Genomic DNA, 12,195 nt, shown 5'->3' with positions numbered 1-12,195 from the left:
ATTTCAACTGAGTTGTTCCATACTGAAAAGTGACATTTGTTAGCTGGGATGTAGTAAGATTTTTGCAAACTTTTATTGGCCCGACGTATCATATTTTTAGTGGTCCTCCACATTTCAAATTTTTTGCTTTTAATGTTTAATGTTTATCTTTCCCACTTTATTTAGGTGTTTATAGTTATGTCACCATTTAGAATATTTTAATAGGAAATATTTTTGATTTTGCTTTTGTTTGTATATTTAACTGGATTATTTTGAAGGTTGTTTAAATTGTCTACCATGTTGGCACACCAAATGCCCCCCCCCCCATGAGTTAGTGAATATTTTAGATTAAACATTTTATTTGTTTGTAATGTTTGATGCCTAAAATAATACCCACAGTATTACAAACAATAGGCACGTTTTTCAAATCAACAAAAATGCTTTTATTTCAGCAAATTATAAAAAGGATCAAAAACAGAATGGCAGCACTTGAACAGCTAGCAAAATACATGCAAACTTGCATTTCAAACATGGTGAAGGATAAACTAGCCAACCTCAGGAAGCACACAAAATAAAATCTGAAGCAGCAGCACATAACCAAAGGAACCCAAGCTGTGGTAGTCCAAACAAGATGCCATTTGTGGGGGATCAAATGGAAGGCAGGGCATCAACGTCTCCTCTTCCTTGCAACCTTCCTTCCAGGCTGCCTTCCAGCGGGTCTTCCCTGGGCCCTTGCAGGTGGGGATGATGTGGCAGCAGGAGTATGATGTTCAGCAAGCCGGGCCGGGTCACATAGCCCAGTGTCTGGGGTCAGCAGCTCCCTCTGCATCCACCAAAGGGCCTGGTTGATCACGCCCTTTGCCAGTTGCCTCTGCTCCTCCGTGCCTTGATTCAGGTCATGTGCCACGGAGGCACTGTAGGCCTCAGTGGGGTTGAGGGGGGCCCTCATGATGGCACTTGCCTCCTGAATCATTTTGAGGCTGGCTTCCTCCACTGCCCCCAATTTCTTCTTACGGCCTGGTGGCCTAATATAAAGGGGAGAAGCCTGGCTGGTGATGCTTGTCCTGGGGAGCTGCTGAACGCCACTGGGCCCGGCCTCCTCCTGGCTGCCACTGACCCCTTCATCCTGGCTGACAGTGAGGAGAGGATCTGCCACCTCCTGGCTGGTCTATTCTTCCTGTGTAAAAAAAAGGGACATGTTGTAATATATTTAGGAATATACTCACTCACATTTTCATGCTTGAATCTTATTTTTTGCCTTGAATTTAAACTTGAAAACAGACTCACCCTCTGACCCCTGCAGTTGTCATCCCTGACACCTATTTGTTTGCCCACGATTTTAGATTTTTACTTCCCAGCTTGTATTTTATTAACCAATATCAAGTCAAGAATCAAACAATAATTAAGATTATTACATAAATAGTTATGAAACTACTATACCTCATCATCGTAGAGGCGCAGATCTGCCTCTCTGTCAGCCAGGCCCTCTTCATCTGACTCTGCAGGGCTGTGGTGATCTGGGGAAGTCCCGCTGGGAGGTAGCGTGGAGGAAAGGTTGGGATTCAGACTTGACATTGATGGCCTGCCTTCCAGTTGATCCCGCAAAAATGACATCTGGTTGTAATACCACAGCTTGGGTTCCTTTGGTGGTCTTGCTGCTGCTCCAGATCTTAGCTGCTTTTGGTGAGCTTTGTACGCTCTCCTATATGTGCCCCTGAGGTTGGCAAGTTTATCCTTCACCATGTTGGCACTGCATTCTGGCACCCATGTCCTCATGTATGCTGCTAGCTGTTCAAGTGCTGCCGCTCGTACGTCCTTATTGTGGTAGGTGGGCTGCTTTGAATCCCACAGGATGGGCATTTCCCTAAATTTATCCAGCAAGTGCTGGATAATCTCTTGGGTCTGCAGGAGATCCATTGTGAAATTATGATTTACTGTTTTTTATTCTAGATTGAAAAAATAAAAAGAAACCAAAAACACAATTAAAAAAAGCCTCAGCATTTACATTGATAGAATATGTTGTTTAAAAAGTAGTACCTATATAGAAATACAAACACAGTGTCTCTTGTTTAGAAAATGCTGGCCAGCTCTGCCCCATTGTTTGGTTTTAGCTAACATTTTTTTTATACATGCCGCCCCTTTGGTTACATTGCAGGAAATAATAGAAATCTACAACCATACACAATTATTACAAATGACAGCATTCATCAAGGCACTATTGCATGTGTAGATATTCTGCCCCTCAGCATTGATTACATGAAAGTAACTTCCTAATGACCTCTGTCCAACCAACACAGAACAATACTTGGCCTGATCTGAATACACCCTACATAATTGATAATGAGTCACAGCATTTTTGACCTCTCTATTTTGTGATGTCTACAAAAGCATTTGGGTACGAAAATCACATTCTGGTATCCAAGAGACATAATAGCTTAATAAAACTGTGCAACCAACAGACCAAACCCCCATCCCATTGCTCTACATTTTAAGAGCCCGCTGCTGATCCCATGTTTAAATTTCTTACCTGCCTCTCTCAAAATCCTTGTTTCTTCCGCTCGCTGAATTAACACGTAACCTACGTAATCACGTCAAGCGCCTTTTATCCACTCCGCGTATGTATGAAACGCCGCCCTCGTCACCTTTTTACCATGCCCCTAATCAATTGAAAAAGTAAATATGGCGTTAACTGTGTAGGTTCTGGAATCGCGCGAATATTCTCCGCGTAACCTACGTCAATACGTTGTTGGCATTCGCGACACTCCGCATATGCAAGAATCCCCGCCCTCATCTCCGCCCCTGACGGGACATTTCCTCGTTTCCACGCCCCTAATCTCTGTGGGAAGGAAAGATGGCGATGTCACACGAGCGGGCACGGAGCTCTCATGGCGCAAGTGAAGGGACAGAGGCAGGACCGTCCCGATCCAGGCCTAAAAGATATAAAGCCACTAATATGGCGTTCGAAGAAATGGTGGAGTTGGTTTACATCATGAGGAGGAAGGATTATGATGGTGAATGTGGGCCCTACAAAACACCAAACCGTAGAAAGTCACACATAATGGACAAGGTGGCAAGGAGAATGAGGAGAATGTTTGGTGTCACCAGGTCAAAGGAGCAACTACGGAAGCGTTGGTCCGATTTAAAATTGAGGGAGCCACATCACATGAAGAAGATACTCAAAATTCTGCGTAAAAGTAAGTCCATATTATTTAAGGGGGGGGGGAATGTCTGCAATAATGTGTTGACATGTATATTTTCACATCTGCCTCCTTGGCCTGCTTGTACTTTTGAACACGTGTAGATACTGTATTGTGTTTATGTCAAATAACAACCTTAAACAAATTTAGTTAAATAGTAAACACGCGTAATATGACATTGTTTTGCAAAAATGTGACGTTACTCCAGGAACAACACACCTGGACATGGCTGACTGGCCCCAAACTTGGTTTTCCAACATTGTTGAATAGCAAAATCACAGAAATTAAATTGAGTGAATGTGACAGGCAAACAAGATTCATTCTCCAAAATGCAAATAAAGCTGATGTTTTAACATCTGGAAATGCAAAGCACCTGTGTCTCAAAAATCAAAGTATATTTATTTGGAGGGTCGACGAGAATTAATGTTTTGGGGGGACATCCATTTGTGTCACTTCTTTGCAAAAAAGGGGCAGGATCAGAGCTTGGCCTAGAACTACGCCAAAAATGGAGGATTGCTGAAAGAATAAACAACCAAAAATCATCATAAATGTATTGTCTATGCAATGTGTGCGATTTATGATATCCAATATCTGTGTGCTGATGAGTATCCCTTTTGTTTTTTATTATTTCTTATAGGGGAAAGAAGACGCCAGCAATTGGAGGAGGCAGAGAGGGCCAGACACCCGGAAAATCAAACACCTCCACATGTTGAGCAGGAGGAGGCTGGGGAAGGAAGAGAGGAGGATGTGGAAGGAGAAGAGGATGTGGAAGGAGAAGAGGATGTGGAAGGAGAAGAGGATGTGGAAGGAGAAGAGGATGTGGAAGGAGAAGAGGAAGGAAGAAAGGAGGAAGGAAGAGAGGAGGAAGAAGTTATTTTGGACTTAGAATTTATATCAGATGAAGGGCAAGTGGCGGAAGAACAATTTGGCGAATTGCAAGAAGGTGGATTGATGGATGAAGGAGGAGTCGAAGATGATGGGGAGGTGGTGGAAGAAGGAGGAGTGATAGAAGATGATGGGGAGGTGGTGGAAGAAGGAGGAGTGATAGAAGATGAAGAAATTGGGGATGTGGAAATTATCAGGCCATCAGGTCAGTGTCACCCCTATATTAATAGGGCCAAACATATGCAGATAGGCTGGAAATTATTTACATATTTTGAATGCCAATTTGTTTCTTTTTAGGGGATGAAGATGGTGTAGCACATTTTTCACGTGCAAGTGCTTCTATAATTGTACAGCAACTAATGGAGTGCAGCACGGAAATGGACATTATGCGGGAAAGGATGCTAGTCATGGAGCAGAATGTGCGAAATGTCATTTCAGAGTGTAGCACGGAAATGGAGAACATGCGACAAAGGATGCTAGTCATCGAACAAAATTACAAAAATATCATTGACATGATGGGCCGTGTCAAAGACTGAACCACAGAAGCCCATCCCCCGCCCATCCCCCGCCCACAAAACCCTTTTTAATTTTTGTACTTTCTAATACGCCAAAATTTCTAAATGCACACACAGTGTGCCAATATGTGCTATCTGCCATCACAGACTATCTATTGTCTGTGCTTTGTGGGTACAAACCCCTCCTCGATCCTCAAGTAGTCGAGAGGAAGGGTTTGCTCCCACAAAACACAGACATTGATCACCCATGATGTCAGATAGCACATGTGGCCATTTGTCTGTTTAACCAATGACATTTGGCGAGTTTTCACTGAATGTGTGCATTTAGAAATTTTGGCGTGTTCCAGTGTGAAAGCACACCATCCATATGACTGACTGCTGTTCTTTTTTTAAATTTTTGTTTGGTGTTGATCTTTTTTGGTTTGTAAATGTTTCCAGTTTCAGATCACAAAACGAACAAGAAATCTCACCTAAAGAAAGAAGTTAACTAATTTTTCTAAAAATAATACAAAAATTTGTGTTGTCTTAAAATCTTGTTGAAAAAATTAGACACAAACAAATACAAAGCCAAAAAATGTTTTGTATAAAAACAATACACAAACATTTCTAAATGTAAATAAATGTCTTCGAAACAAATACCCTAAAAAAAAATTAGAAAATAAAAAATAACCCCAAAAAATTTAACATAAATTAGTCTGGGTTATTGAAAACCAAACTAAATAAGAACTTTAATTTTGAACCAAAGTCTAAAAAAATTATGTTTAGAAGTGTGTGTGTATATATATATATATATATATATATATATATATATACATATATATATATATATATATATATATATATCTATATATATCTCTAGAGATAGATATATAGGAGACAAGCCCAAAAATTCTTGCGTATAGTTTCAGTGAAATTATTCTTACATTGTGTTTCGATCAGTATTATTGCTAATCACTGTCAATAAAGACAAAAAACTAAATAATTCAAAGCCAATATTTTGTTACAAAAATTTGCAGGAAATGTTTTCTGCCTAAAAATACACATTTCTTGTTAAAAAATGACTAAAAAAAAAATTAAAAATGTGACATCAAAAGCACAAAAATGAGTGGCTTCTTATTTCTAGACTGAATACCCAGTTAGTAGATGAGTGAATAATGTGCAAATGTGGTTAGTTAATACATCTGAGTAAGTAAATCTGGCACTAGAAGTGCACTATTTTTTGAGATAACCTGGAAGACAGAAAAATAGAGAAAAAGCAGTAATGACAAACAACTGTATAAAGTCCAATGGTCTAATTATTTATTAGTTGTGAGAATATTCCTTTCTTTGGGGGCCGAATTAGAAAGAAATATGATCTGGCATAGCAATGGCCCCCCGACCCATGAAGTACTCAACATATTTGTCGCGTACCTCACGAGCAGATTGGGGGGCCAAGCCAGCGCGACCAGTGTCCAGGCCAGGAATGTTCTCTGAGGGTAGTCCTGCCTCAGAGCCCATGGAGGCTAGGTACGTCTGGGAGTGCCTGCGTAGAAAATTGTGCAAAATGCAGCAGGCAAATATAATGGTGTTCAATTTATATTCCACCAAATGTATCGATGTCAGGAACAGGCGGAACCGGTTGCTGAGGATCCCAAAGGCATTCTCGACTACCCTCCGAGCCCTGGACAACCGAAAATTGAACACCTTCCTCTCTAAGGTGAGGGTCCTCTGGGGAAAAGGCCGCATTAGGTGAGGTCCAAGGCCGAAAGCCTCGTCCGCTAGGAACACAAACGGAAGTCCTTCCACATTATCTTCATCTGGTGGCAATGCCAGACCACCAGTTTGGAGACGATCATAGAAATCAGTCCGTGCGAACACTCCCCCATCTGACATCCGGCCGTTCTTCCCCACGTCCACATATAGAAACTCATACTGTGCCGACACCACCGCCATCAACACAATACTATGATAACCCTTGTAATTATAATAGTAGGACCCCGAGCGGGGTGGGGGCACAATGCGGACGTGTTTCCCATCTATTGCTCCACCGCAGTTTGGAAAATCCCACCGCTCGGCAAATTGGGAAGCCACAGACTGCCATTCCTGTGGTGTGGAGGGTAGCTGTGGGGACAAACAAAAAAAGAGATTTAGTACTTTGGCACATAAACATAGCAAACATAATCCTACAAGCATCCTTGTGCAACTTTACATTTTTAAAATAGCATTTACAAATTATGAAGGGAGAATTTCGGGGCACAAATATATAGGCCCACTTAATTAATAAGAGACTCCACAGCCCTCTGATGGGGACAAAAACACTTTGAAGGGGGGGGTGGGGGGTGTTTAAACTGTTTTTAGAAAACCAAAAAAAAAAAAAAAAGTGGCATGGTGGGGGTTGGCCCGAAGATAGCATGCTGGACAGGTTAATATTGGGTAAGATCAAAATATGCAGGTAGGCCAAAATAAAAAGAACATGTAAAAGCTGATATCAACATGCATAGTGAGAAAAGGGAACGTTAGTTAAACACACAGCATATCTGGGAAATAAAATAAAAAGTTAGTTTGCCACATTATTAAAGACACATTGTGAGGTTAAAATGAGGAAACTTACCTTCATATACTCCTCGTGCATAACTTTAATGATGGCAGCACACGTGTCCGGTATGATGACCCCAAGTGCCTGCGGAGAGATGCCTGTCGAGAACTTGAGGTCCTGCAGGCTCCTCCCAGTCGCCAGGTACCGCAACGTGGCAATAAGCCTCTGCTCGGCCGTGATGGCTTGGCGCATCACAGTGTCCTGCCTCGTGATATAGGGGGACAGAAGTTCCAGCAGACTGTTGAATACGGGGTCCGTCATGCGGAGAAAATTCCTATAGTCATTAGGATTATTCTCCTGGAGTTCCCTAAGCAGAGGCATATGTGAGAACTGGTCACGCTGGCGCAACCAATTCTTGGTCCAGAAACGCCTCCGCCCCCTGTTTCTGGCCAAAGTACTGGAATAATGAACATATCCAGCAGCCATCCCATAAACAGCACCAACTCGCGAAAATTGACGCTGCTGCTCCATCATGGCTTCAAACCGGCCGGCTGGTCAGTCAAGAACACACTCCAACAGAAAGCACAATCAAATCCAGCGGTACCTGCAAAGAACGCACGACACACAGATACGAACGCACAGTACGAATCTGCTAAGCAGAACGAACTGCACGCCTGTACCCGAATGCCAACTACGTACCCACAAGCACACGCACTGAACGAGAAAATACTACCTGCTAAAGCCTGGAGACCGAGAAGCGCGAATCAGCTCTAACCAAACCTTCACTAACACGAGCAAAGCCGTAACTAGCAAAAGCGGAACAGAGGGCGTCGCCATTGACTTTGGCCTTTCCCTTTATAGTGACGTCAAACGTGGATTACGTGCACGCGTTCAGGTCCGCAGGGAAATATCGTCCGCTGGTGTGTACAAGCCAGCGGGCCAAATGAAAAAACAGCCTTGTACGCCGGAAACAGCCCGTCGGACATTTCGAACGGACATGTTTGGTCGTGAGTACTCGGCCGAAGGCTTTAAGTAGGCAGGGCTGACAAGCAGAATCATCAACAGGTGGATCACTGTAGAGAGATGGGAGCTTGCAGTTAGCTGCCAGCTGAGCTGCCAGCACAGAGAAGGAAGGGCTGAGCCCAGCCCTGACAGACAGGAAGCAAGGGACAAAGAGAAGAAGATGGAAAAGACAACAGGAAGATCAATCTCAGAGAGTCGACTAACCAAATGGAGTCAACCACATCCCCCTTGGTGTTGTAGGATTAATAGTGATTGATTATTATTTATATGATTAGCCTAAGGCTCCCACACAGCCTCAAGTTTCTGCATTGAGTCTAGAATGCTTCCCACCCGCTATTGTGACATTATCCAAGTAATTTTCCTTTCGCACTGTAAGAGACACCATGGGTTGTTTCCAAGCTCAGGCTATAGTCAATTTGGCCCCTAGTATATTAAAGTATATTAATCTCTGCGTGTTCTTAGGCACTCTGTCAACCAAAAGGTTGAGTAATGCTATGGAAGGAAACTTGGGAAACCGGAAAACCTGTGATCTTACGAATCAGCTGAAAAAAAATATTCCAGAACCCTCCGATTCTCAGACATTCCCACCAGTTGTGTAACATCGAACTTAACATACCACAACCTCTAAAACAAAGGGGAGAGGAGGACAGGTAAAGTTTAGCCAGTCTGGATGGGACTAAGTACCATCTCGTTATAACCTTAACCACTTCCGGACCGTCACATGACTATATACGTCAGCACTTTGAAGAGGGATATCTCTGTTATGGCAGAAGCTAGCTGCCATAACCCAGGTATCCATCTCTTCAGCCGGCGGTCCGGTTTCCGATAATGGTGGTCTCTCCGGCGGATTTGTAAACAACAAATCTCAGAAATAAGCTCAGTCCTTCAGTGGTATAGAAGGTTCGCTTCTATAAAGGTGTTGTTATGTATTCCCTGGAAAGAGCAAAAAAAAGCCCTGTGCCAGTCCTTCAGTTCCCAGGCCAAGAGATCTTTTCCCTAATCTAGCATGTATAAAGGTTTGGTGGAATCTGTTGCCATTGGCTTACAGATTACAGAGATGCCTTCCCCTCTGGTCCACGGCTTGGCCAATCATTGGTGTATTTTTGTATCTGCCTGGAGGTCACATTTAATATTGACAATTTTGTTCAGCCAGTTTTGTGATTGACACACCTCAGTCACCTTGCCCAACCAGGAAAATGACTTGGTTATCTCTATCTTCTGCCTTGTACTGTTATCTCCAGTGTAGAAGGGGGTTCACAGACTTTAAAAAAAAATGTAATTTGCTATTTTTCTTAACATTTATGAAAATGTTTTTTTTTCCTTTTTACAGATGGTATCCACCTTTCTGCCGAGTTTAGAATTATGTTCTGATCATCAGATTATTAGAGGTTTTACGTCTTGGCTTACCTTGTTAGGAATAACTGGTAACAGTTTCCATGGTTACATTGCATGATGTTTAAATTTGCATTTAATGTGTGAAAGTATGCCTTGCTATACATGTAACTTATATAAAGCTCCATTTTAAATTAAAATTTCACACAAAATGAAAATGAAAAAGAAAATGATAAAAATGACATAAAAAAAAATATGTAGAGGAGAGCAAAATAAATGAAAATAAATATATTTTTTTTCTCCAGACTGATGATGTAAACATAAATCTAAAGTAAACTAAACAGTTTCCTCTTCTTCAAATTTCAGCGTATCATTCTTAAAATAAAATTAAGAACGGGTTGATAATATGGAAGATGTCATTATATTGTTGAGTATTTTTATCTCAGCAAAGAACAAGCCGTAATGAAATGTTGGCAAAGAAGTATCGTATTTATTGGCGTATAACACACACCCTGGGCCGGATTCAGATAGGTTAGCGGATCTGATTTACGATCCGCCGCCGCAAGTTTTTGTGGCGAGTGCTAAATTCAGAAAGCACTTACCTCAAAACTTGCGGCGGCGTATCGTAAATCCCCCGGCGGAATTCAAATTCCGCGGCTAGGGGGAGTGTACTATTTAAATCAGTCGCGTCCCCGCGCCGATCCAACAGCGCATGCGCCGTCCACAAATTTTCCCAGCGTGCATTGCTCCAAATAACGTCGCAAGGACGTCATTGGTTTCGACGTTAACGTAAATTACGTCCAGCCGTATTCGCGAACGACTTACGCAAACGACGTAAAAAATTCAAAACTCGGCACGGGAACGACGGCCATACTTAACATTAGTGTTGAGCAGAATACGCCATATTCGATTTTGCGATATATCACGAATATATAGTCGAATATTCGAGAAATATTCGCTAAATTCGAATATTCGTGATATTTTATCGAAATGAAATTTTTGCGAAATTTCGCTATTGCGAATGCGAAAATAATTGCGAAATTTCGACAACAGCGGAAGGATCACTCTGATTGGCTCAGAATATTCGTGATATTTTGCACTCTGATTGGCTCAGAATATTCGTGATATTGTATCGAAATTTCGCAAAATGCGAATGCGATATTGATGGCGAAATTTCGGAAGGAGCACTCTGATTGGCTCAGAATATTCGTGATATTTTACAATACAAAATAATTGCGAAATTTCGGCAAATGCGGAAGGAGCACTCTGATTGGCTCAGAATATTCGTGATATTTTACAATACAAAATAATTGCGAATATTCGGCAAATGCGGAAGGAGCACTCTGATTGGCTCAGAATATTCTTGATATTTTACAATACAAAATAAAAAGTGTTTTGCATTGGTGGTGATTCTTTACTCTATCCATCTGTCACAGCCGTTTGTCAATCAAACACCTTGAAGATTGAACACGTTCATGCTGCATGCTTTGGACTTTTTTTCACTTCACATATCAAAGACATTTTTATGAAAGATTATTTTTCTATTATTGGGACTATATTTCTTTATATATTTGTTTCACTGTGTATTTCACAAGTTATTTGCGCTTGCTTATTTTATAATTTGCCCACATGTCTTGTCACTAGACATATTTTTTATTCTTGTAGAGCGACTCCATTTTCTTGTATTAATTTATGTTGTATAACATTTTTGAGTTGCTGCTGTATTCTCCCCTTTTTTTAAGGTATGCGCAATTTTTTCCTTCTTACAAAAAAAAATAATATCAAACATACAAATATAACAGAAACATACACAAAGCCCCCCCCCTTTTGCATCAGAGACAATCAGAGTTCTCTTACCACAGTTATCGAAAATTCGCAATCATTTTCGCAATCGCATTAGCGAAATTTCGCAATTTTTTTTTTATATTCGGCAACATAAAAGGATCGCCTCAGCTTAGCTACTCGGCCCAGGGTCTCTAATCATACCAGCAATGCTTTTAGACGTCGATAGGATGTGATCTGTTTTAAAAATAAAATTGAAAAAATGTGAATATTCGGAATAGCGAATATTCACCGCGAAATTCGAAATATATCGCGAATACTCGAATATGCCATATTCGAGCCGAATATTCGCAATACGAATATTCGTGAGCAACACTACTTAACATAGGATACGCCGCACTTACCCCTGCTGTAGCAGGGGTAACTTTCCGCCGGAAAAAGCCGAACGCAAACGACGTAAAAAAAAAACGCCGGGCGGTCGTTCGTTTCAGATTTGGCGTAAATGCTCATTTGCATATACGACGCGTAAAAGATACGGAAGCGCCACCTAGCGGCCGGCCTGGAATTGCAGCCTAAGATCCGACGGTGTAAGTCACTTGCACCTGTCGGATTTTAGGCATATCTATGCGTAACTGATTCTATGAATCAGTCGCATAGATACGACCGGCCGGCCTTAGAGATACGACGGCGTATCAGGAGATACGCCATCGTATCTCCTATCTGAATCTGGCCCCCTAACTTTGAGAGGGAAATTTCAGGAAAAAAACGTTTCACAGTTTACCCTCTATTTTCAGGGTAAAAAAAGTGAGTGTTATACGCCAATAAATACAGGGGCAAATTCACGTACTTCGGCGCATATTTGCGTCGGGCGTAGCGTATCTAAGATACACTACGCCGCCGTAACTTAATTTTTTTTTTCAAATCCACAAAGAATGCGCGCCATAAGTTACGGCGGCCTAGTGCATCT

This window comes from Rana temporaria, chromosome 5 (assembly GCF_905171775.1).
Source record: "Rana temporaria chromosome 5, aRanTem1.1, whole genome shotgun sequence".
NCBI lineage: Eukaryota > Metazoa > Chordata > Amphibia > Anura > Ranidae > Rana > Rana temporaria.
This window is presented reverse-complemented; position numbering follows the sequence as displayed.